General features: G+C 33.7%; 1 protein-coding gene across 6 annotated transcripts in view; it reads left to right on the plus strand.

Annotated features, from left to right (window-relative positions):
• Ipk1 (Inositol phosphate kinase 1) overlaps nucleotides 1-27,110 on the plus strand; it is a 188,046-nt gene that overhangs the window by 12,119 nt on the left and 148,817 nt on the right. Inside the window, exon 1 of one of the 6 annotated variants that reach the window (XM_076437250.1) lies at nucleotides 9,132-9,829. The exons of 4 other annotated variants lie outside the window; for them this stretch is intronic. The gene's annotated coding sequence lies outside the window, so the exon portion shown is untranslated. Of the gene's footprint in view, nucleotides 1-9,131; nucleotides 9,830-27,110 lie in introns of those variants that run through there. One more of the 6 variants, XM_076437251.1, reaches the window with a different exon arrangement.

The following is a 27,110-nucleotide window of genomic DNA, read 5'->3' on the forward strand; positions in this document are numbered from 1 at the left end:
TCCTCAGACCCGAAGTGGCTGTAAGGACCCGCGCTGCCAGCGTATTTTATGACGCTACCCCTCTGGGTTTCCCTGAGAGGGAGGTAGCTGTGTGGTTCGCCTGTGCTGCGGACCCTCGACGTTCGATTTACATGTTTTTCGCTATTGTTGTTTTCGTTGCGTCAGGATATTGCTGGCGGTAATCTTTTACCATTTGCAGTACCAACTGCTTTTCTTCCTCATTGCGAGCTAAAATTTGATTGTATGTAATCCTGTATTAGCTTAACGGCTCTTTCTGCCGAATCATTGACCACAGGTAAAGCCTTAACTATATCTAAACCTAGTTTGTAAGAATCTTCATCTTGCCAAACTACTGGATCTTTTTTAAAAAATTCTGTCAATATATTAAATCTACTAAAAAATTTTCGGCTTTCGTCTGATATAAAACCTGAAATGTCCTCTTGCATGTGATCGGCCACATTAGTTGGTAAAATGACAAATTTTTTATAATAATCGCCGCTACTAAAAGATCACTAATTGATCAAGAAACTCTTGTTCCTGTTGATCTTGTATCTGGGATCGTCGTTTACAACTCTTTTGTAAGACCTTCCACTTGTGGTATAATGACTCCAATTTCTCGACGCAGCGACTGTTTAACTGAACTGGAATTTTGGCCTTTTCCCACAACACCTCCACTTCTTTAACAACAAGGTGTGCACTAGACCGAAGGTTCAATTTCACTTTCCGCAAATTATAAAATAGCACTCCTAAAACTTGTCGTTTCGATGGCAACTTAGCGTCAATTATCTGATTTTCATCATGTTCTAATAAGAACAGTTTTTCGCGACTTCTACTTTCCATTGGGCTTCTCAATTTATATAGAAATTGAGTAGTCTTCCTGTATGACTACTGTAACGTCTCGCGTCTGCCAAATCTGGATTGAACGACGATGATCACGAGTCCGATTTTGTAAGTTGAGGTGATAGTTGATCAAAGACAACACTTGAGGTTGTATGTTCGCTTACTCGATACTGATGATTACAGTTCGTTAGCTCAGACAGATCTAATCGGTGGTTCTCTGATACATCTAAATCTTACTTCGGTGTGGATGTCGTTTGTTTGAAAAAGCGTGATGATTGGTTGATGGAGTTGAAAGTAATTGGTGGAAAAACTTGTAAGGATAGGAGTAGGAATAGGAGTGGGAGTTTAAGTACGGGTTGTTATAAAATTTTTAACGAGGGTTTACATCTGTTTCCCGGGTGTGCGCTTATGAATTTCAAGATAGGTAAAATTGTAAAAAAGTGGACTTAAGGTCCACGGGGTACATCTGGAGGTAACGTAATAAATTATATTGGGTCATAGGTAATAAATGGATATGTTTAAATATCTGTTATTTGTGGTTCTACGAAAAAATGTCAGAGGAAAAAGTTGCATTGTTCAATATGGTAAATATAATGGCATAAAAAAATTTTTTTTTAAAAATCAAATTTTCGAAATTTCAAGGTCATCGTTATTTTTTTAAAAATTAAGGTCATATAATTTTTCCATATTCTTATTTAGAAAAAAATTACAAATCCAACGATATATAATACTTTATAGTTACGATGAATTTCAAAATTTTCAAAATTTTCAATTTAAATGCGCCACGTGATCCTTTTATCCGATCGATCTTAAATTTTGCACAAATTTTTTTCTCACCAAAGAGAACCATTCTGGGGGGCGTCGTGAAAAAAATTCGTTGGTCAAAAAATAAGGACCACCCTAGTGGATATCGTTTAAGCATAGACAATTGAAAATTTAAAAATATCAGTTTTTAAAACTAGGAACTTTTATCGTACAACTAGGAACCAGTCGTATACAACTTTTGTCAGAATAAACATATTAGTTCTTTAATCTATATCGAGAGTTTGGATACGTACTTCTCTTCTCTCTTATACCGGGTATTTTACCTAACTTGACCACTTTACCAAACTTGAATGTCTTTGTTGTTTTTAAAGGTAAAATGGGGCTCATACGATACCAAAAAAATTTTATTTTTATGTAATTTTTTTAGTTTGTAATTTTAATTTTTTTTAAATGAAGGTCACCTTCATTTTTTTAAATGGAATGAGGTATTTTTTAATACATCAATCGATGCAGCTGGACATTCGTTACAAAAAGTACTAACACTACTAACAAAAGTTCTTACACAAGTAAGTAAACGCTAACGTCTTATGTTAGTACACACGACAGTAATGATGTTTTAGAGTTATTTAAATTGAAATATCTCCTGAACTACTAACTTTTCGACATACATAGGTTAGTACTTTTTTATAACTTCATATCTCTAAAAAAAATTACATAGAAACAAAAATTCTTTTGGTATCGTATGAGCTCCATTTTACCATTCAACTTTGTCCTTCAGATATTTTACGTATCTTTAAAATCAACAAAGATATTCAAGGTGGTCAAGTTAGGTGAAATACCCAGTATAGTAAAGTACGTTTCTGACACAAAATTGTCAAATATCCCGTGAAGTATTGACATTTCGATGACTTTGGGTTAGCACAATACTTTTATTTGATGATTGGTTTGAAGATTGGTTGAAAAAAAAAATTGGGTTGCATTAAAGAATTAAGTGCAATTGCGTCTGGCGGTTGCATCGGTACAACCACATAAAAAATAAGGTCATAGGACGTTAGGATGTATTATGAGATATGATTTTTTCCTCTATAATTTTTTTATATTTTTACTTAAAAAAAGAGTAGTAACTTGTCTCAGTTCCCAGAATCATGCGGTATAAAAATACAATGATAAAATCTGCAACAAAAAAAGCAATAGGAGCTAAGGCTAGAGTTTACAAAATTTCCTAACTTCAAGGGTTCTTCTCGATTCTGCAAAATCTTCCACATTATTTATTTGTGACGTGATATTTAGATCATAGAGAGAAATTCCCCCCCAATAGAGATGTCGCTGTATGAAATTTAACAATTTATTGTTAACTGTAAACAATTTATTACTATCTCGTTTTTTCTACAACCCGGAGATTTTTCCAATAAAGCCGGAGGCCAGAGATTTGTTTCAAACCGCGGAGAAGTGGCAACCCCGGTGAAGGCCAATGCCCCCACTAGCCTAATATTTTCTGTGGAGGGAATTTTCTAGTTTACTTCTTTCCCCGAGTCTTTTCCATCCACAACAGATCACCTCGAACACTCGCATTAAAAACATCACTCCTAATCTTAACTGCATAACTATTCTGTTTTGTTAAATACATTCATTGTTATAAGTCAGTGTTGCAATTACTGCCGTGATAGAGTATCACAAACCTTGGAAACCAGGTCGCATATTTATCATATGAGCACGCGTCACATCGTGAATACAACAATTTTCGAGCCGGAGCGGAGACGCCGCAACACGTAGTGTTTTCAATTCAATTCGATGCCAGCTATAAGAACGTGTTCTCCTTGATACCATAGAATTATACAACGTCCGTCTAAAACGTTTCTATGCATCTTTAAACTTCAGAAAATAAAAGCGTGTATATGTATATATACTAGGTGGCTATTATATTTACTCTTGTTAAAATTTCTTTTACGGCACCCCCAGACAGATAGCACACGACGTCTTAAATACGTCCATTTTACATCTATTTCAGGTCTGAAAGTTTTACGTCCTAAAATGACGTCTTTGACACCATAAACAGTGTGGTTTTTATATATCCATAATCTAGCAATATTAGCATTGGTATTATTTGTTTGAGTTAGTGTTTTTGCTTCAATTTCAATTCAATTTCAATTCCAATTGCAATTTCAATTTCAATTCAAATTCCAATTCCAATCTCAATTAGAATTCCAATTCCAATTGCAATTCCAGTTTCAATTCCAATTCCAATTGTAATTCCAATTTCAATTCAAATTCCAATTCCAATCTCAATTTGAATTCCAATTTGAATTCCAATTCCAATCTCAATTCCAATTTCCAATTCAATTGTTATTTTTATTACACTTTTTATTCCAATTCCATATGCGTTTTCTGATAAAGCTATTTATTGATTAAACTTTAAACTCGTTTTTGTCGAAATCTATTTTTACTATTACCTTCTTTTAATTTAATGGACATTTATGGACCTTTAAGACTTCTTAGGGACGTCTTAAAAGACCTCCCGAATGTCCTACGAACGTCTCCTGAACATCAATTAGACGTTTTAAAGACGTCTTTAAGACGTGCCGTTTTCTAACACACGAGACGTTCAGGATACGTTCGTAGGACATTCGAGACATCTTTAAGATGTCTGAATGTCCAACTACAGACGTCTTTTGTGCTATTTGAGAGAGTTGTTCCAAATAATTCAAAACAAATCTGTGCAAAGTTTAAGACCTTGCCCCTTGAGAAAGTGGAACTCAAAAATTTTTAAGACTCAAAAAAATGAAAATATAAAATCTGCGGCAAAAAAATCTGCAATTAAATAAAATAAATTCAGCAAGTTAAAAGAAAAACACATTTTTCGCTAATGTTTATTCATTCAAATTTCAGAAAAAATTTTTGGATTTTGGTCCAACGTATTTTTATTTTAATGTTTAATTCATTTGGGGAAACGTTTTCCCATTATCCGATCGAGCTCAAACTTTGCACACATTTTTTTACAGTTTACGAAAGTATACTTTCGTGTTGTATCTTTGAACCGGATGCAGTACTGTTAGTATAATTCGTCATTTTACTCGCAGAACATGCTGAAACCGTATCCCAGGAAAATCTGGAGCACCTTGTATTTATACGATGTAAATGAAGAAACATAAACTTATTCTACTGTGCAGCTATGTTGCCTTAAATCACGTTGTGCTCTTTATTTCCATACACACCGTGTACATTCTGAAAATAGGTTACGAAGACGGAAAGCATGAAAAATTCGTATTAACATTTCTTCATAATCGATAAATTAAACGCGCATGTTTCAACAGGATTTGACATCTATCGTAACTTGAATTTCAAGTTTCCACCGCATTTTTATTGTACTTCAGTATTATATAACTTTTCAGTTTGTCACTCCGTTTTATAACAAAAACGGTTCCTTGAAGAAATTAAGGTCAAGGGTATACAGTGAGTGAGTCATATGTATAAAGTACGCGTCCATTCTTGAATGGAGCACAAACAACTTGAATTTTTTGAGAAAATAGGAGAATTAGTTTGCTAGATGATGTGTGAAAAAGATGCTAAAAATACGACACATATCTATAAAACGCAGTTTTTAAATTTTCAATACAGGCTCATATAAAAAAAATTGTAGAAAATAACCCTTTTTCTCCATAATTTTGATCAATTGTAATCTTTTAAAAAAATTTTTCATGTTATGCAGTAAACTATTTGTTTTAACTTCTCAAGAAAATCGAAGTCGTTTTAAATAATTTAGTAGTTCTTTAATTTTACGGAGTGGTGTATTATTTGAATATTATTATGGAACCTTGTGTTTTTAGAAAGTTTCACGGTCTATAGTGGTGGGCAAAAGTATTGGCACAGTACGAAATTCCACATACAAACGCATATAACTTGTTATATCTTTATGTACAATACTTAGAACTCGAATGGTGACTCAAATCACGACGTCACGACTAAAAATTGCTGTATCATTATTCAAAATATTGTTTACATTATTAAATATATTGGCATCTAATCGATTACTAAATATTTATGAGTATTGTATGAGATATTATATCAATTTCATATCCATAAAATGAAAAAAGTCATATAATGGAATTATTCTAGGTCGGAAGAAATGTTTAATTTTCAGGTTAAAATAGCTCTGAGTGCAAAGAATTAAAACAGAAAGTACGTATGCTGTGGATGAAATACTGTGTACGTAATGAATAGAAATGTAATAAAAAGACAAAAACATTTGTACATTTGCAATAATTGTATGTCAAATTGAAGTTTTAATATTTTGTCGCATGTCCTCTTTGTTTCATCATCTCTTGCATTCTGTGCGGCATTGAATGGTCTCATTTTCTTGTAAATTATTAACTAATTTTGTTCCATTATTCTAAGTATTGCTTCTTTCAACTGCGATGTGTTAGAAATATTATGTTTACTACATTTCTTTCTAATTCATGCCATAAGTTTTCTACTGACGGAGCTAAAGGCAGAGTAGAAGTAGACTGCGGATCTTAATGCATTTATGGCTTCTGAAAATTTTCAAGCAATGCCAGAATATATCTTTTTCTTCTTAAATATCGTCCCGAAAAATTGCAAATTGCATAAACTTCCGTAGTCTAATTATAAGTAATTCATTCTTGAGTATTTTATGATTTATAATTTATAAGCAAGAGCGTTGTCTTGTTGAAAGTAATAATTACAGGATGAATTCAATTTATCGACACTTTTCATGAGATTATTTTCTAAAATGTTTACATAAATGCAAGCATCAACTGCTCCATCAAGTAATACCAATTCTCCTACTACAGATGATGACATACATCCCCAAATATGTATCTATCTACTCCGTCACCTCCATGTTTCGCTGCAGCTTGCATGTTCTTAACATCCATTTCAGTGTTACGTTTTCTCCTCATTAATATTTAGCTGTTTAACCTAAATTTGTATATAAAAATAATTTCCATCTGAGAATAGAATTTTATTATAAAAATCAATACCTTTATTCATATTCGTTTTGCTGCGTTAAGTTTCTTTAGCTGGTGATACATGCAGATTATTCAGCACTTTTCAGTACCCCACCGTTTTACTACTAATTTCTCCAGTTTGTCTGTACTACTAATTTTATAACAAGTTTAAGACTGTAGAATATATTCCCACCAAAATAATAAGGTAATACATTTTTAAATGTTTTTGGCGCAATGGTTCGATCGTTTATTACGAATTACATTTACGTTTATTACATTTAAAAATTTATTATCAGCAAATACGATCGATAGAAGAAACATATTTAAAATAATAAGGTATTATAAAAAATGTGGTATGGAACAAAGCAAATGGCCTGAATGAAAGATCAATATGGAACGTCTTCTGCATACTACTTTTCCAATTTTTGTATAGGATTTTCATTCTTTATATAGATTTAATATAAATCTTTCTCTCCTCGGGAGTTGTTTCTTTTCCTTTTCTTCTCGCTTTTACACTTTCTTGAAAGTTTAGCATCTCAACTACCTTCTGCACTGCCAGAAAGTCACCTAAAGCAGACATGTCAAACACGCGGCTTGTTGACAAGCACTCTACGGCCTGACCAAATACTTCAAAACTCTTGATGACAATTTACAACTGGAATTAATCGAAATCTCTTTAACTCGAAAACCTCTATAAGACGAAAATCTTGTTCATTCCCTTCCGCTGCACTTGAAAAAACTACAAATCAAAATAAAACTTCCCTTAACTCGAATTATTTTCCACGACCGTGGAAGCTAAACTAACTAAACCAGCAGTAAAGCTTTACGAAGTTTGTAGAAAGAATTAGTTGAAAATACCATTGATCAACAGCCCGTTAATTCATTAATATGTAAAACTTAACAATATCTTTCTTCATAAGCTCTTAACAAATCTCCTTTTAGTACAGTCAAACCTCGATAACTCGAATCTCTTTAACTCGAAAATTTTGTTCATTCCCTTCCGTTGCACTTTAAAATCCTCTATACATATGTATATCGAAATAGAATTTCCTTTAACTCGAATTATTCTCCACTAGCGTGGAAGCTAAACAAGCTGAAACAGCAATAAATGCTTTAAGAAGTTTCGTAGAAAGATGCGATGACATTGAAGAAAATATATTCTCTGCTTACCATTGAAAATACCATTGATCAACAATCTATTAATTCATTAATGCAGAGTAAAATCACAGATTTCTTTAACATGTATAAGCCTAGTAGATTATATTTACTATATGTATATAAAATAAATAATTCATCTCTAAAAATTCAACTTTTCTTTCTCTAAACCTATTACAATACAAACCCCCTGTAAGTCGAATTTTCGTAGGATAAACATTTCTTATTCAAAGGCTTTGATGAGTCAAAACCTCTATAACTCGAAGATTTTAGTTCTTCCCTTGAGATTCGAGTTCAAATGTTGGGATTCTATATTTCTACAATAATTTATCTGTTGACCAATTTCCCAATATGTCAATATGTTGAGCAATTAGGCATACTGTAGCACATATATGTGTGAACTGCTATTTGCAACGTTGAAAAATAATGAAACTGCGGAAAAGTCAAGATTAACAGATCAGCGTGTACAATCAATTCCAAAAATAATTATAGCTCAACAAATTCAACTAAATTTTCAAAAATGAAATAGTTTTACTCGAATAAGTTAAACTTGAACGAAAACAACTTTTACACATCAAATGTATTTTTGTAATGTTGTTGCATAATGTTAATAAAAAAATGTGTTTCTTCTTTATTTCGATACTGCTTATTTTATTGCGGCCCTAGAATTAATGTATAATACTTAACGAGGCCCTTGGTGGTAAAAGAGTTTGACACGTCTGACCTAAAGTGACTACCAAGATGATCTTTAATGGAAAACTAGTTTCCCCAGCCGCAAGATGATTGCGACATATAGTTTTACTTATTACGTACACAGTATTTCATCCACATACGTACTTTCTGTTTGGGTGTACAAGTAAATAAGATATTTTACATAAAGATACAACAAAGCCATAACAAGTAATTATTTCAATAGCTATAAGTAGGAAGTTCATAAAATAAAAATTGTCCAAGTCAATTGTAAGAAACAGGAGTAAATTAATTAATACATTTTCTCTTTTAATAATTCTAACTAGTCGAAAATAATGTAAAAGCAGCATACAATTCTTCTAATGATTTTTCAGTTTTGTATTTGACTAATACAGTGGTCGGCAAACTCGTTAGTCAAAAGAGCCAAATATCAGCAATACATACAACGATTTAGAATGTAAGATTAGGATTTACAATTAGTGTCTACCGTTCATATTAATTTAACTTTATATAACGATATATACTTCATTATTATTTGTAAAGTGTTATACTAATGTATGCTATATAAACCAAACATGGTTTACAGCATCAATATGTAAATAGAAAATACAATGATTTTGATTTCGTTCGTTTGAGAGCGAAATTTCTTTACAAGAACCGTTCTTAGAAGTCGGTTAAAACTAGGTATACTGAATAAAGCTAATGATTATTTGAATTTAGGTATAACACACTGACTGATTGAAAATCGTATTAAAATAAAATAGATTAATTTTAAACACGTCATTCGTGGAAGAGCCGCACTCAAGTAGCCGCAGTTTGCCGACCACTGAACTAAATACATTTTGCCGTTAAGTGCGTCAAATCCGCAGTCCAGTTATAAGCGTTTCTATGTGGAATTTCGTACACTGTGCCAATACTTTTGTCCATCACTGTACCAATGACGTTGGTTGCATTTTTATCGTTTTCGTTGACGTGGAAAATTCAACGCATGACAACGCCGGACAAGAAAGCAGAAAGAACTGGAAAGAACGATGTTCCTCGAGACAGAGTGTTGGCTCTGAATTTCCAGCGACGTACTATACATAAATACACTGTACTATATGTAATTATGTATACTCTACGTATACTACAAACGATGCGTCCATGTCCGCGACGCGACCCGACCGGTGCGCTGGTAGCTGGTAGAGACTGGTAGAGACCGACTACTCGAATCGAAGTGTATCTTTCTCAACCGTCGCGACGCGAACGACGCGACTCGACGACTCGGCTGGACTCGGCTCGACGCGACCCGACGCGTCGAGTCGCGACGTGGCGCTGCGTGCATCCGTTGTTTGTGTTACGGGTTTGCATACGAGTGTGTTCATTAGAGGTTTCGAAAGTCGGTGTCTATGGTTCACGGCCTTTTTATTACCGGTGTAAGTGACTTCATTTGTATGACTCATCGTATCGCGTCTAGCATTATACATAGAAAGGCGGGGTGCATGGCGTTCCGTTCATTGCATGCTTCAAACAAATCGAGTAATTGTCCGCTAAGACTACCGTATCCAGCACGGATCGATTTGTTTTCGACGTTAATTTTCTACCAAAGCCAGTTTTACGCATAACGCTTTCACTCTGTAATGATTTAATAGTTTCAGAAAAGGATTCGTTTGTATCATTGCTCGTATTACGTGAGTACTCGCAATGAAAATCGTACACCTATTCATCGATCATAATATTTGTTTAAATCATTTACTGGTTTGAGATTTCGGTAAAGTTGCCGATGATGTGGATCCTTTCCGATTTCAATGAGTTTTAGATATGTTGTCAAGATCATCATTCTGAAGATTCTGATTGAGATACTCGGAAAAAACTTCATTTGTGAATTCCTTGATAGCGAACACCGCTTCGTGCGGCAGAAACATCGTAGGCAGAGTTGTGCTAATTTAAATACATTGTAATTGAATTACATTGTATTTTATACACACAGTATTTGAACTACATTGTAATTGCATTAAATAATTTGAATCTTTCACTTCTCTTAATTGCTAATTACGCGAATCACGAGTGCAATCAAATACGATGTAATTGAAATAAAATGTATTTGAAATACAATGTATGTAATGCAAATTACTTAGTGTGTGCATTACATACTCGCTTAGTGTGAAAAATATCTTGAATTTTTATCAGTAACACTATTTAATAGGATAGATCTAAATCAAGAACATTCTTCGTGTGGCACTAATCACTTATGAGGTCATATTCACTGATGGCAATTGTCAGCAAGTTTTAAATTAATTTTAATGAGTACTCTTTGTTCATACATCTTGTCACTAAGATTGTCGCAATTTTCATAAACATGAAAATGAGTTGTCTGTGAAGGGGAAACTGAAGAAACAAGCAACATTGAGTAATTTACATTTCAATTATATATTTCAATTCCAATTTGAATTCTAATTCCAATTCCAATTCTAATTTCAATTCCAATTTCAATTCCAATTTTAATTCCAATTTCAATTGCAATTCCAATTGCAATTCCAGTTTCAATTCCAATTCCAATTTCAATTCCTATTCCAATACCAATTCCAATTTCAATTCGAATTCTAATTCCAATTTCAATTCGAATTCTAATTCCAATTTCAATTCGAATTCTAATTCCAATTTCAATTATTTCAATTGCATTACATGTAATGCAATTACAATGTAATTCAATTACAATGTATTTAAATTACAATGTATTTAAATTAGCACAACTCTGATTACATGACGTGAACAAAATTTTTGAAAAAATTGTAATTGGTCGGAATTACAGAGAAAACACTAGAAGTTGTTGTTTACAACTTTTTTTATGGGGGCCTATATTGAAAATTTAAAAAATACGTTTTGTAGATCTGTGCCAATTATACATATTCTGCAAATTTCACCTTTCATAGTGTTGATAATATAACAACTTCAAGTAACCTAACATGAGTTATCTAGATATTATGTGCAAGAAATGGGTAAAAGTTATTTTGAACATGGTACTGTTTTTAGTATAATTTTCAATGTGTAATGACAATTTTACGATAGCTAGAATATGGTATTTTAAAATATACTGATTGATATTCAAAAATACTATAAAGTTATAAACACTTCTAGAACAGAAACCTATTTTGAGAATACCTCCATATTTATTAATTTTAGACGTTTAGACTATTACGTATAAAATATTTTTCTAAGCAAAATTTAATGCTTTTATCCCAATTCGAGAAGAAATACTAGGCATTTCATTATTCAGTTAAAACATTGAATGCCATCTTTCGATTTTAATAAAAAAGTAAAGCAATAACGAACCATTTACAGTCCGATACCTTTTTCGTAAAATCAATAATTTAGATAAAACCTGAATACATAGTGTCAGAAATGTAAAATTATCTAGTTTTATTTAATGCTATTGTCAATAATCAAAAATGCTAAACGAGGGTACAATTATAATGTAGTACTAGTGTAACACAATTACGAAGTAAAATGTAAAAAAGGTACAGTATATGTATCTCTTTCAACAGTTGTGCAAAATAACTTTCTTATGAAAAGAATGTTGTATATACGATTGTGCAAACTTCAGAAGCATTTACTGTAACACTTCTTTTGCAAGTTATATGTATAGTAGACCGTGCGACGGTCAAGTCAAAACCTTCGACCTTACGAGTCACAATCAACATGCACACCTCTGTGACCTCAAAAGGTGTTGTGCAACCTGCTGTGGTCGCACAACTTATTTTTCTCAACATATTTTCTGTTACATTTTCGGTCGAAGCCAAAATTCAAAATAAAAGTTTTCAAGTTCAGCGTTAGAGAAACATTTTAGTTTTTCATTATCTTACTTTATTTTATTTTCAATCTGATCTTTTTGGATTCAAAAATTGTCAGCCCAGTTACGCTTACAAAATTTGAAAAATATTTAAGGAAACTAACTTTAAAAATATTTAAGGAAAAAATATTTTATTCTAGTGTTTTGGAAAGCTCTCAAAACAAGCTACTAGAATATGCAATAAAACAGTTCTATTTAAGAAACTGAAGATGACCTTCACGTGATTTTCAAACGACTATCCAAGGTCAAATCAATGACACCATTTTATGGCCCCCTTGAAACCATACAACTTTTGTCTGAAACATTTTTCTCCAGAATGCTTCATTTCCGAGATACACGTCTGTTCCACTTTGAATGACTCACCCGGTACATAAAAAAAGATTTGCAGTCCCATTTATAAATTTTAATATCGATATTAATATCAATATATGTATGTACAATTTATCTGATACGTGTCTGCATACTTACGTGATGGTAGAACATCTACATATACATATACATACATATACATATGTATACATAGTATTACATAGTCCAGTCAATGAATGATCGTAAGGGGGGTGTAGAGGAAGGAACACAATTTTTAGCTTTGAGACTTTGTTTGGACTAGTTAGGAAGTAAACATACTAAAAGTCACCACTCCTAGAAGGTGAGCGGGGTGCAGGGGGGCACGTAGAAGGTCCCCCTTTTCGGTTTTCCACTTATATCTCGGAAACTATGTGTTCTAGCGATAAGACCATTCCATACAAAATTAAAGCTGACAAAATGTGCCACAGGATTGATTCGATTCAGTTTTTCGCTATCTCGCATAGTTTCAGAGATATCCGAGCTCGAAGTTCACTAATTGTGAAAAAGAAATGTTTGTCTCACGTTTTTTTCCCTTATTTGATTAGCTAACTCTTCGGCACAATTAATGAACTTTGAGCGAAGATATCTCGGAAACTATGCGAGATAGCGAAAAATTGAATGCAATCAATTTTATGGCACGTTTTGTCAGCTTTAATTTTGTATAGAATGGTCTTATTTCTAGGACGTATAATTTCCGAGATATAAGCGGAATACCGCAAAGGGGGACTTTCAACGCGCATTTGAAGTTGAAAAAAGTTGAAACTCAAAAATTGAAATGGAAATTGAAAACTTGAAATTGAAAAATTGAAGTTGAAATTGAGAAATTGAAGTTAAAATTGAACAATTCAAGTTGAAATTGGAAAATTAAAATTGAAATTGAAGTTGAAAATGAAGTTTTGAAATTGAAGACAAAATCGAAAAATTGAGGTTGAAATTGGAAAATTGAAGTTGAAATTGAAAAATTGATGTTGGAATTGAAATTGAAATTGGAAAATGGGAGTGGAAACTGAAAAAGTGAAGTTGAAATTGAAGTGTTGAAACTGAAATTGAAGCAAAAACACTAACTCGAACAAATAATACAAAGTAAACTTTGAGCGCGGATATCTCGGAAACTGTGGGAGATAGCGAAAACTGAATCTGATCAATCTTGTGGCACATTTTGTCAGCTTTAATTTTGTATAGAATGGTCTTATCGCTAGGACGCATAGTTTCCGAGATATAAGCGGAAAACCGAAAAGGGGGACCTTCTACGTGCCCCCCTGCACCCCGCTCACCTCCAAGGAGTGGGGACTTTTAATATGTTTACCTCCTAACGAGTCCAAACAAAGACCCAATGTTAAAAATTGTGTTCCTTCCATTTCCCTCTAAAACTTTTCGTTGACTGGACTAATATAATTTCCATGCATAGAAGAAGACTGTAAGAGTCTTAAAGAAGGCTGTAAGTGCCAGTTTCCAAAAATTCTTTTTCCCCAAAAGAGGATGTAAGTGCGAACGCCAATGCAATTAAATAAGGCTGAAACTTCCCTGACGATTGGTCAGTTTCTTGTTCCCTTTTCAAGAAAATGACAAGTGGACTTTCATTCTTTCCATTTGTCTGACGGTCTACTTTTTCCCTGACTTTGCTATTTTTTCGCTTTTTAAAAGTCATATATTGTTTTCAAGTTGTCTTAACTACAAATTCTAATTTTTTTAAGTGTCTGAAATAAATTGCATTCTTACAAACCTTACATGGATATTCCTCCGAACTTTCATTTTGGCATTTACAGCGTTGTTTAATTCCGATCTTGAATTATGGCACGGAGGAATGTCATCAAATATGCAGTGCAATCGCAAACACTTTCGTTAATGGTTTTTATTATTTCAATCGACGAAACTTTATGGGAGCGAAGATTACGCGGTATCAGAACGGAAATGTAGTTCGTCGTTGACGTCACGTTGAACCGCAGGTCAACAGTAGCTTGATCTATAGAATTTTGATGTGAAACTACAAAACGAGTTTGAATCAATCAATAGTCGGCTACTGAATCGAGAGTGGTCGTGCAGTTGTTTCGCAATTTCGAGCGTGAACGTAGATACATATACAGGGTGGTTCATCAGATATTACCACCTCGATTTTTGTCATTATTATTATTCGTAGCGAAGAATGTTTATACATATAGGGTTGAATGGTGTCGAGAGATGCATACTTTGGTGTTGTGAGTTTTTTGTAGGTGAACGCGTAGAAGAGGTATGAAGGTCATCAGTATTTTTTTAGATAGGATCGGATGTTTTTTCATGCACCAATCAATGAAGATTCATATTCTCTACACCAGGCGTGGGCAATTTTGCCTCAATTGAGGCAAAACTATCCCCACCGTAGCGCCCACTGTCCTCCACCAGCATCCGTCGTTACTATGTAGGAAGGACGCGTTTCGCTTGTCGCAAGCAGTGCGCAGGCCTCGTGCATCGGAGCCACGAGGAGCGCCACCGAAAGGAAGCTTGGTGGGGGAAGCAGGCGTTTGAGGGGCTCCACCCGTGACCACGCCTGCTCTACACTAACCTATTAATATCGAAAAACCTTTTCGATATTAACTCCTTAACCTTTGTTAAGGAGACATTTTATTTTTAGTGTTGTTACGAAATCACAACTCTCTTGATAATGTTACGCATTCAAATACCTTATGGTCATTTTTACATGATTTGTCATTACTAGACTCCGGATGTTTATGCAAAATAAAAAGTTTGTGTATTAATTGCAAGATCCAGGAGCTAAATACAAATTTATATTCTTCATTAATGTGGGATATAAATAAACTTAAAGCCGTTTTGCAACATAACGTCACTTTAATATAAAGGTATAAAAATATATATAATAAGTGAAATAGAAAGGAAATATACATTAAATCTCGTAATTAACCATGTGTGTTGTACTACAACGTCCTACAACGTGCTACCATGAGCTTCGAACATACATATAAACAGAAGTGCGTAGCGCCCTCGTACAGCGCGGACGAATAGAGGAACTTCCATCAATTAATAATTTTAATGTGGTGAAAATAATATATTAACACTCTTTTAAATTGCACTCGTTCATTTCAGTTATAAATGCATAAAATTCGGAGTCTAGTCATTGCATATCCGACAAATAATGTGACCCCAACAGGACGGTTGTCTTGCACATTATGAACGAATAACAATAAATGCTTTAAATCAAATATTTTCGAATCGTTACATAGGACGAGGTGATCCCATTCATTTTCCGGTAAAAATACCTGATTCAACACCTCTCGACTTTTTCTTATGGGGTTACTTGAAAAATAAAGTATACGCTGAGGCTCCGACTACAATTGCTGATATGAAAGATCGTACCATCACTGAACGCAATAACATACCATCAGTTTTATTACATAATGTAAAACAATCATTACATTCTCGATTAAGAAAATCTCGTGAAGTAAACAGTCACCACATTGAACCTTTTCTGTGAATAAAATCATTACAATATTACTAAGAGAGTCGTGATTTCATAACAACACGAAAATTAAAATATCTTCTTAACTAATGGTTTTTCGATATTAACACTAGGTTTACGGAGCTCTAGAAATAACCGTTTCACATTATGAAAGAATTATAAACATTATAAACATAACAAAAATGTGTCTATCCAAATTTTTGACCATTTTTCCAATAATACACTCCTCAAAAGAATTAAGGGATCACTTGTGCGAACCCGAAAAATTGGTCCCAATTTACGTGATCATAACTCCGTCAAAAATTGCCGTATCGATATGGTTAAACAATGGTTTCAAAGCCTGAAACCTCTAGTTTCAGATGCTCTGTTTCAAATTGTTGCTATGTTGGCTTTTTACAAAGTTATAGCGAGACGAAGACAACATTGACGGTTAACAAAAATTTTGTGCAACTTTGGAACATCACACGGGGAGCAACACATTTTTTTGTGTCTATCTTTCCTGTGTAAATTGTGTGGTTGTTGAATATTGTGCGATTTTTTTTATTCCAGTTATTCAACATTGAAGTAAATATGGGCTTTTTAACTTTACAAGCCCATCTCTCAAAATTTGTCTACGATCTCAGGATTTTGTAAAATCGATTTCTTGCAAAATCCTGAGGTCGTAGACAAATTTTGAGACCAGATTTGAAATCAGCGTGAAAAAATCTACGAGAAATGATATACAGCATGTTAAAAAAAAATTTTTTCCGCGCGTGGTACTGGAGAAACCACATTTTCTTAAAGTTCTACATGTTTAAAGAATTTTCTCCACGTTAAAAAACGTTAGTACCATAATCGCCCTATTTTTCCCATATTCTGTCAACTTTCAGCTTTAATTTAAAAAAAATTTCATCGCTCTACCTCCTTTCTATCGAAAGTTCTTTGATTTTGAATCGAGTTTGGTCCAAATTTCCCACTGTGGGCTGGCGCTGTACGCGGCGCGCTAATTTCTGCGAAGCACTAACTTCAAACACAGCTGCCATAGGTAAAAAATTGTCGCAGCGAGTTCATGGGGTACGCAATGGAATCGGCAGAATCTCTGCTCGGATCTGACGTTCGGATCATGGTACATATGTATTACCATCATTTCTCGTCGAGATATAGCGAGATAAAGGAAAAATGGAAATTGTGCATTTTTTAAACATATTTTCAGAAACAACACCTGGTATATCGAAATGTTAATGAAATTGAAAAAACAAAAGGAGTGCCTTGAAGAGAAAGAAACGCTCTTTCTATTGCTTTTTTGCACAAGATTCTACAACAATTTTTTCTCTTTCTGGAACCAGTTAAAGTTAAAAAGCTTATATTTACTTCAATGTTGAATAACTCGAATAAAAAAATTGCACAATATTCAACAACTACACAACTTACACAGGAAAGATAGCCCTTCCAAATGATATTATATTAATGCGATTTATCAAAAAAAATTGTTGCTCCCCGTGTGATGTTCCAAAGTTGCACAAAATTTTTGTTAACCGTCAATGTTGTCTTCATCTCGCTATAACTTTGTAAAGAACCAGCATAGCAACAATTTGAAACAGAGCATCTGAAACTAGAGGTTTCTGGCTTTCAAACCATTGTTTAACGATATCGATACGGCAATTTTTGACGGAGTTATGATCACGTAAAGTGGGTGCAATTTTTTGGGTTCGCACAAGTGATCCCTTAATTCTTTTGAGGAGTGTATATACCAAAAGAAAAATAGATTTGGTAAATAATTCCTCAGGGAATCATCTTTACAATCTTAATAATCGCAAATTAAGGATATTAGAACCCGTCATCTTGACGGGTTCCGTAAACTTAGCGTTAATAGGTAATACTTTTTTGTAGAGAATATGAAACTTCATCGATTGGTGCAGAAGAAAACATATGATCCCATTTAGAAAAAATACTGATGACCTTCATATCACTTCTACGTGTCCACCTACAAAAAATCTCACAACACCAATGTATTTATCTCTCGAAACCATTCAACCTTGTATGTATAAACATTCTTCGCTGCGAATAATAAATAATGACTAAATACGAGGTGGTAATGTCTGGTGAACATAGCCAGCCTACATAAGAAGTATAGAACACCCTATACATGGATATGTATAATTCCTCGCGATAGTTTCGACTCGACTGGTCGACATTTGTCGCACGAAAATTTTGAGTCACGGAGCTTAAGCGGCATGGCGGTGTGCCACCTTTCAGTAACTTTCTCTAGTTTCATTCATACGCTGCGTCGCGCCGTTCTTTCCTCGAACAGCATGATCAAATATTCCGCATCGTGTAAACTTGTAGAGAAATTATAGCCATCAACGTTTTTTTACCCGACTCGATGTCCCACGGGAATCTCTTTACGACATGAGATGGTCATTTATCATCCATTAATTAAGAAAAGCGAATTCCGTTGTTGAGACTCTCTAATTTTATTGGCTCATGACAGTACCAGTCACGGAAACTTCTGGTATCATTAATCACTACTAGGCTGCAAATGTTCATACAATTTTCAATTTTTGTAGGCAAATTTTAAGGATGTGGAATCATGTAGAAACTTATTATCATTGATAGTAGTCTTTGTAGTTCTGGAATAAATAAAAATCATACTAAATTCTGTGGAATTTTAAATTCCGGCATTTTTTTACAATTTTTTGAAGCCATGAATGCATAAAGATTCGCAGTCTATTAATCACTGATCAAATAGAAATGTACAACTCGGTTGAATTGTGCGGTAAACGAAGTCTGTGATATTTCTGGATTGAATAATATAATTGCTGCTGTATTTTTATAAAGAAATCTTTCTCATAGTAGCAGTTGTTGATATAGATCAAGATTTAGCTAAAACAGTATTAAATTTCAGATTTGGGGGGCTTTTTCAAAATATTTTTCGATTATTTTCTTAATCTAACAATAACCAGTATACAGGGTGAACCACGAATCGTGACCAGTAGAGATTACTCTGTTATTAGCAGTCCGATCGAAAATGTTTTTATCACATATAGTATAGTAGCATGGTTTCAAGAGAGCTTTCAAGTGATTATAGCAAATTTTTTGCCAACTCCTTTTTTTCATGATTTTTCAAGGTCACCTTCAATTTTTTGCAAGTATATCTATCATTTTTTTACGGCTACCTGTTTGAGGATTTCAAGGCGAATTCGGTATGTATCAGAACATAAAAAATTGTAAAAAATTGCTTTTTTACATTTTTTTTACAAAAAATTTGCTATAATATAATAAATTTTTAAATGTTTTCGGCGCAACGGTTCGATCGTTTATTACGAATTACAAAGCAATTTTGCTAATTGTCAAACAAAATCAACGTTTCGATCCTAGTTTGAATCTTTTTCAAGATTTATTTGAATCGCTTATTAACAGCAAATACGATCGATAGAAGAAACATATTTAAATTTGCTATAATCACGTGAAAGTTCTTTTGAAACCATGCTATATGCGATAAAAACATTTTCGATCAGACTGCTAATTACAGAGTAATCTTTACTAGTCACGATTCGTGGTTCACCCTGTATTTATCATGTACAACAGCGGTTTCCAACCTTTATGCTACTATTCCTTCATAAAAAAATTTTTTTTCCGCGCCTCCCTATCTTCTAATCTAATCGATATAATAATATAGACACGTTTAAAAAACACTGAAAACTACAATTAACAGAATAATAACAAGGTTTTGCTATAACAATAGGAACATGCATATTTATTTTTATATTAAAATTCTAATTAAACTACATATAATGCATCAAAATTTAATGCGAGTGTTGTTGTTGTTTATTGGCACAAAGTTTATCAACTCTTGGGGGTAATGTGGAGAGTGCCACTCGTAACTCTTTTTCGACTATTAACCTGGTTCGATATTTGCTTTTCATTGCAATCAGTGCCGAGAAAAGCTCGTTTCGCATAAGTAAGACGTTACAAACGGTAGAAGCACATGCATTCCTTCGCAATACACAAAAATTCATACTCTCCACTAAGATTCACTCAAAATTGAATTATGGTTTCATTTTGAAACTTCTGTTTCAGTGAGCTGTCGCATGATAATTCTATCAATTTTTTCTTTTCGATGGTTGTCAGCTCAAATTCGTCTTCTTGATTGGCGATAAATGGATTCTGTATCCACAAAACCTTTGAGAAGTCAAGGTCTTTGAAATAATTTGAAAAATGCAGCACTGAACCATCCAGGTGTTCGATAAAAAGATTTTTGCTCGCTTCAATATTGGCTGTGTCCCAGAAATCTTTTGAAAGTGAAAACATTTCCAACTCATTCTTTTGTAAAGTTGATTTCCATGACTCTAGCTTTTTAATGAAAGCTTTTACTTTGTATTTTTAAACAAGGGGATGCATTTGTGATCCCTGCATTGATTTATTTAAACCGCTCAATTTTCCAAAAATTTCAACCAAATAGGCAAGTTTAACAATAAAATTATCTCTCGTCCACAAATGTGCCTCTTCATCGTGGTTTTCTTCGAGAGAGATTGCTATTTCTTCTTTGAGCTGAAACACCCTTTGAATCACTTTTGCACGAGATAGCCAGCGAACTTTGCAATAATACAGAAGTGAGGTATAATTAGCTCCCATATCAACACACAGCTTTTCAAACAGCCCAGCTCTCAAAGGACTGTTCTTAATGTAGTTTATAATTTTTATAACTTTCGTAAAAATGTTGTTCAGTTCCTCGCTTATACGTTTTGACACTCAAGCTGCTCTGTAAAGCATACAGTGTGTTCAGATAGCATGTGACCAATTGAAGACCTGCTTTGTGTCCGGACATTGAGTGAGCTCCGTCGGTGCACAGTCCAATGCAATTATTCCACGTTATGTCGTTTTCGTCAAAGAAACTGTTTATTATATTAAACATCTCAATGGATGTGGTCTTTCCAAGAATGAGTTTGCAAAATAATATATTTTCTAATATATTATTTTCCGCAACATATCGAACGTATGCAATTAAATGGGCATCTTTAGCTATATCAGTCACCTCGTCTACTTGAATAGAGAATTTCGAAGTACGCAGCCGAGAAACTTAATTGATCGCAAATATCTTCAGATATATCATTGATTCTTCTTCCGACTGTATTATGTATCAGCAAGCGGAATTTGTCGCAACTGTTTTGCATACGATTCGCCGAACAGAAACGGAGCGTTTGCAAAGGCGTCATTTTTAAAATCTTCAGCTCCAGATGATTTTTTAATAGGGCTTAAATTAATGTATACAAATGTAAGAAAAATAAAAATAAACATTACTTCACTGAATTTGTACTGTTACGTTACGATATGAAGTTTATTTAGAGTTGTAGATATTATGGTATGAACATTAATTTTTTATTAAAAATTTTGGCGCCTCCCCGGTTGGAAACCGCTGATGTACAGTAAAGTCTTGATCTAACAATAAGCCGGATCTTCGGGTCCGTGCTCGGACATAGATCGCGTAAAGTGTAAGACTACTATATTTTGTGACCTCATTGACCGTACCGAACGTAGAAAAGGACAGCGTGTGTAAAACTTGCTGCATGCCGTCAATTAACCCTTAGTACTCGAATGGTGACTCTAAGGCGCCACTAAAAATTGCTACACCATTATTCAAAATATTGTTTAGATTATTAAATATATCGATATCTAATCAATTCCTAAACATTTAGGTATTGTATGAGGTATTATACCAATTTCATATCCATAATATCCTTAGGTACAGAACAAAACAGTATCGCTATAATAAATTCAAGACATAAGTAGGGGTCTCATATTAGGAGAGGTCTTCTTTAGGTTTCTTATCCTGCATACATATGTATGTATTTTGTAGCACTCTACTTTCTCCTTACTGGCAGATAATGTGAATGCGATAGAAAGGAAAATAAAATCAATGAAATGAAATTAGAAAATATTGATGACACAGAACAATTTTACATAATCTTTTTATAGAAACTGCATTCGAACAATTTCATCTGGCTGATAATAATTGACGATTATAAATTCAATTTAAATAGTATCCTTTTCGTTTTACGTTGCGTTCCGTGTTTTTTTTTGTGTTTTATAACAAAAGAAGACGTAGATATATGTACAGGGTGCGCCATCTCGAGCTTCGGTATGGAAATATTGAATAACTTTGTTATACATTGGCGGTATGACTTGAGAAAAAACAATTTCGAAACGTCATTTCAGTACAATTCTGACCATGAATAACTTTACATGTAAAGAACGCGCGGAAATTGTGACCATGTATTTGGAAAATAGTCGTTCAATTGTGCTTGCTCAACGTGCATACCGTCGAAAATACCGCGGTCGTAAAGTGCCTTCTGATAACACCATACGTAATCTGACTAAAAATTTCGAAGAATCGGGGTCTGTGGGAAATCATCAACGCGTGTCAGTTCGTAAAAGACGCTCTAATGAAATTGTTGAAACTGTCAAGCAGAGTGTTTATGAAAGCCCAAATCTGTCGTATCGTCACCGTGCCCAGCAGCTAAACATCAAAGGAACCACTCTTAGGAGGATTTTGAAGGAAGATCTTCACATGTTTCCTTACAAAGTGCAAATAACTCAACGATTATTGCCTACAGACGAGCCCCGTCGCTTGGAATACGGAAAAAGCGTGGTTCGAATGGCCGAGGTTGATTCCGAGTTTTGGAATCAAATTTTGTTCACGGACGAGGCCCATTTCCATCTCTCTGGCGGAGTGAACAAACAAAATTGTCGATTCTGGGGCACAGACAATCCTCACATTATCCACGAGAAGCCATTGCATGACCAGAAAGTCACTGTTTGGGCCGGCGTTAGCACCAAAACCATCATCGGACCATTTTTCTTTCGTGAAGGCGAAACCGTCGATGGCGACCGTTATCGGTGGATTTTGGCGCACTATGTGATTCCAAAAATGCGCGAAAAAAATTTATTGAACTTCTGGTTTCAACAAGACGGCGCCCCATGCCACACGGCGATCAAAACAATGAACTTTTTGAAGCGAAAATTCCCCGGCCGTTTGATGTCGAAAGGTGGCGATATTGAGTGGCCTCCAAGATCGCCGGATTTGACGCCGCCGGACTTTTTTTTGTGGGGTTATTTAAAAAGTAAAGTACATATACGCCAACAAGCCCACGACATTGGAAGCGCTCAAGACCAACATTCGAGCTGAAATAGAGGCAATATCGCCCGAAATGCTGGCCAAAGTAATGGAAAATTCGAAAAAAAGAGCACAATTTTGTGTGGCTCGTAAAGGTGGTCATTTGTTGGATGTTGTGTTCTAAGTATAGTTGAAACAAATTGTAAAGGATTAAATTAAATAAAAAAACAATAACAAACATTCACTTTCACTAGTTGCCGAAGTTATTCAATATTTCCATACCGAAGCTCGAGATGGCGCACCCTGTACATACATTCGATACTTGAAAATTAAGGGGGCCGGCGCGGCCGTGCAAGAGTGTGTGGGCACACGCACACATCGCTAAATTCGCATATACGTATATGCAATTATAAGGTTTACGACTTTTCGTTTTCACGCTTCAGCGTTGCAAGGAGTAGTTCAGAATTGGTCAATTATGATTCCTAAAAGTCGTGGTACGGTGGGTACGGAGCCCAAAATGCATATTTTTACGTTATAGAGGAATAATTTGTAATATTCGGCGGAGACGAACAACAATTCGGCCTGTCACAAACGACAATACAGCACCTCGAGGTTCCGAAATTTTGCACTAGTAGCATGACAATCTGGTTCCGAAAAGTTTGACGGTTGGACGTTACAAATGTTCCAATAGAATATGGCTGATAATGCAGGTCGTACGTTATACCGTTATACCGTTATTAGAGTAATTCATAATATTCGGCAGATATTGCCTGTCCAACACCACTGGTATTGGCCTGTCACGAGGCAACCGAAGTAAGCAAGACGTCAGAAGATAGCCGCTTCGCGTACCAGTGTTTTTGTTCAATAAATTTAGTGTTTGCATGGACGATGGACACTGTATTATCGATGGACAATATAATATCGACCTGCATTATCAACCGTATTTTATTGGAACATTTGTAACGTCCAACCGTCAAACTTTTCGGAACCAGATTGTCATGCTACTAGTGCAAAATTTCGGAACCTCGAGGTGCTGTATTGTCGTTTGTGACAGGCCGAATTGTTGTTCGTCTCCGCCGAATATTACAAATTATTCCTCTATAACGTAAAAATATGCATTTTGGGCTCCGTACCCACCGTACCACGACTTTTAGGAATCATAATTGACCAATTCTGAACTACTCCTTGCAACGCTGAAGCGTGAAAACGAAAAGTCGTAAACCTTATAATTGCATATACGTATATGCGAATTTAGCGATGTGTGCGTGTGCCCACACACTCTTGCACGGCCGCGCCGCACAGTGGGCTGGATCGAGAAATTTAGTGACATTTCACGAAAGAGTCGACTTTCTCATATCGATTTCTAATAAATTCGTATTGCTTCCTAAATGTCCATCAACAACGAAGCGGAAAATATTAATGTTCGTTCACAAAAACTGTAGTTAATATAAATTGACAAAGATAGACATTTGGGATGCAGTATTTTTCAGCGAAAAATTGCTTCTTTTCATCGAGGTGTCCTGATTACCCTATTTAATATTTCTTCTGGGTCTTTTGTGTAAATGAAAAACAGTCCTTTGCGGTAACAATTAACGCTGTTAGTTGAGGATGGTTGCTCGCAATCTATTAACAATTAATATTTAATGAAATGAATAAAATCTATATACTTTCTTAGAATTTGCAAGGTGTATCTTTTAGGGAACCTAACGGAACCTAATCAGATAAGTCAGATCATTTTCATTGGACCTTCCTCTACATATCCCCACAAAAATCATATCCGAACCGATCCGATATTGGAAGTTATGATTGTTTAAAGTTATCGGGACGTGCCACCTGACGCATAGCAACTCACATATAGTACTTAAATACCATCCAAATATGAATATTTTTGCAATTGCATTGAAAGTTCGTACCTACCTAAAACAAGTATGTAATTTTTAACAATTAATTAAATAAAAAAAAAATTATTGTTAAAAATATAATGAACGGTAATAATATAACTAGACTAAGAGTTTCTTAAATAAGTATATGTATAGTTTATTAAGTGTATTTAAGTATTATTAAGTTTATTAAGTGTATTTAAGCGTTATTAAGTTTATCAAGTATTGACACATTTGTGATATTAATATACATAATACATAAATATACATAAATATATAAATTTGGAAATTTAGTAAGTACAATGATGTTTAAGCATTTGTTATAACAAAGACGATACTATGCTCATGCATAGTGCAGATATTGTAAAATATGCCTTAGTACCAATTGGCCAACTTAGCGAAGAAGCACAAGAAACTCGGCACAAAGATTTTAAGAAATTTAGGAGCAGAAATAGTAGGAAAAATTCAAGAACAAATACAAATAAAGACATATTTTTATTTATTTAAAAAAAAAATTTTTTTTCTTGTTTTTTTTATTAGTGATACTCACTAAGAAAAACTAAGAGACTCTTAGTCTAGTTATATTATTACCGTTCATTATATTTTTAACAATAAATTTTTTTTTATTTAATTAATTGTTAAAAATTACATACTTGTTTTAGGTAGGTACGAACTTTCAATGCAATTGCAAAAATATTCATATTTGGATGGTATTTAAGTACTATATGTGAGTTGCTATGCGTCAGGTGGCACGTCTCGATAACTTTAAACAATCATAATTTCCAATATCGGATCGGTTCGGATATGATTTTTGTGGGGATATGTAGAGGAAGGTCCAATGAAAATGATCTGACTTATCCGATTAGGTGCCGTTAGGTCCTCTAATTATTATTATTATTATTACTAAACAAATTGACCAAAAGTTTACCAGTTACCATCAATTTAAAAACGTTTTGGTAAGATAATTGGATTATCTTTTATATTTGTTATCTTTTTGTTGATATTTTTATCTTTTATAAACACATTACACATACATGAAATAATACGAAATAACAAAGGTCGTAATATATAGAATAGACATGATTTTAAAACAATTAAATTGAAAAATTATTTATAATCATTATAAATTATTATAAAAAATATCTTTTGACACGCTTGTGAGACGTTTTTACCTCCTCAGTACATTTTGTATGCGTTGATTATAAAAAGATTTCTTGAATTTATATTTTACGTATTCTATAAAACATTACATGTATGAAATGTAAATATAAAATACATATTTAGTAAGTAAAAAATAGTTTGGAAGATTATACTTAAACAATTTTATTTTAATACAAAAATTCAATGAAAATTAATTAACAATTATTGTTTAACAAAATAGAAAAAATTTTATTTGTTTACAGTTAAAATTCACTATTTTTTTAATGAATTTTAGTGCAAATTTCATCCCGATATCTCTTATGGTTCAAGAGTTATAACAAGATGTCACTAAATTTCTCGATCCAGCCCACTGTGCGCCGGCCCCCTTAATGACTTGTCAGCTTACTTTCATTATCACTGACATATGTTTTACACTTCATATACGTATATGACAGATGGATATTTGCAATGCAGTTTAGATTATTTTTGAAGAATGCATGCCATTGTAAACTAAGAGTTATCAAATTTATGATTCTTAAAAGATCACAGTTTAAGCTTATCATCACGCCGTTCATTTTATCAAATCTTTTTTTACCTCTCCTACAATCAAATATTCCTATTTCTCTTTAAATTTTTGTTCTTCCCACTTAATATTCCTTCAGAAGTTTAAAGGTTTTTTGTTATTAACTCTAAATTATTAAATCCATGGTTAAATGACCGGTTATTTATCCTCCAGTTATTGAAATTATAATGATTCATTTATAGCAAATATATGGAATAAATAATTTGATATTGAAGATTACCATTTTTATAAAGCAAAAACCAGATACTTTTAATGCTATGTATATTTCCTGTTTACAGATTTTATTTTTCAATTAGATACACCTTTAAACATTTCATTCTCCAAATGGTATTTTTCAAACGTGAATTTGAACGCTGTGCAGAGTTATTGCTT

This window comes from Lasioglossum baleicum, chromosome 13, assembly GCF_051020765.1.
Source record: "Lasioglossum baleicum chromosome 13, iyLasBale1, whole genome shotgun sequence".
In the NCBI taxonomy this organism is placed as follows: domain Eukaryota; kingdom Metazoa; phylum Arthropoda; class Insecta; order Hymenoptera; family Halictidae; genus Lasioglossum; species Lasioglossum baleicum.